This window comes from Octopus bimaculoides, chromosome 5 (genome assembly GCF_001194135.2).
Source record: "Octopus bimaculoides isolate UCB-OBI-ISO-001 chromosome 5, ASM119413v2, whole genome shotgun sequence".
NCBI lineage: Eukaryota > Metazoa > Mollusca > Cephalopoda > Octopoda > Octopodidae > Octopus > Octopus bimaculoides.
In genome coordinates this window covers 98,319,221-98,319,888 of record NC_068985.1, presented here as the reverse complement: position 1 = coordinate 98,319,888, position 668 = coordinate 98,319,221, and positions in this window count along the sequence as shown.

Here is a 668-nt window from a genome sequence, read left to right as displayed (position 1 = left end):
TCGATTAAACAAGTACCAGTTGATCCCTGGGGACGATGTAATCAGCTCAACCTTCTCCTCCCGATATTGCAGGCGCTGTGTAGAAAAGTATAGTTTCCTGGTAGATTCGATAAAGCATCGAACATCATGCTTTGCAGAATTTCATCTGCCATTTTATGTTTTGAGTTCGAATCGCGAACAAATAAACTTTACCTATCAACCTTCAGAACAAATGGCAGGCCAGAGCGTAGGATGGATTTCTGTGCTGACTGCGACAACATGCTGCGTCTCTCGGCAAGAGATGAACGGTGGCACAAAGCCGATAACTACAAGAATACTGAAAGTAATGGTTGACTAGTTTAGATATTCTGTCTTACGATTTTTAATTTTATATGCTAAACATGTTAGGAGGTCACTTGGCAACTATCTATTACAAACGGCAGCAGAACAGGAGAATTCCTAATTCGGCGAGTAGAGGTTCAGTGGAACTACAAAAACAGGAGTCATACAAAGAAGAATCGCATTGATAATATTAACCCCATTACTTTGATATTTCAAATTTTGGTCAAGCTGTTAGCAAAGAGGTTGGTGCATCTTTCGATGATCTTGTTGTTGATGCGCAAACGTGCGCCATCACAAACAGTTCGACTCACGACCCTCTCGGTCTCATGCTACATATCATAAAGAGG